Source organism: Aptenodytes forsteri, unplaced genomic scaffold, assembly GCF_000699145.1.
Source record: "Aptenodytes forsteri isolate BGI_AS27 unplaced genomic scaffold, ASM69914v1 Scaffold485, whole genome shotgun sequence".
NCBI classification, from domain to species: Eukaryota; Metazoa; Chordata; class Aves; order Sphenisciformes; family Spheniscidae; genus Aptenodytes; species Aptenodytes forsteri.
Window position 1 is genome coordinate 282,000 of NW_008795525.1, and position 259 is coordinate 282,258.

Genomic DNA, 259 nt, shown 5'->3' on the forward strand with positions numbered 1-259 from the left:
GTCCGGGGGCCCGCTACCAGATGGCCGGTGCGGTGCGCCCTCTGCAAGACATGGTGACAGTTCCTGGTACTGGTACCCCGTGCACTGTGCCAGAGCGGTGCCCGGTGCAGGGGTGCCCACTGCAGCGTGGTGCCCGGTGCAGGCGGGGTACACGGTGCAGGGGGGTGCCTGGTGCGGGGGTTGCCCAGTGCGGGGGGTGCCCAGTGCAGGGGGTGCCGGGTTTGCCTGGTGCAGGGGGTGCCCGGTGCGGGGGTTGCCC

At 73.0% G+C, this 259-nt stretch overlaps 1 protein-coding gene across 1 annotated transcript in view; it reads left to right on the top strand.

The window, feature by feature from the left end:
* FAM160A2 (family with sequence similarity 160 member A2) overlaps nt 1-259 on the top strand; it is an 18,401-nt gene that overhangs the window by 778 nt on the left and 17,364 nt on the right.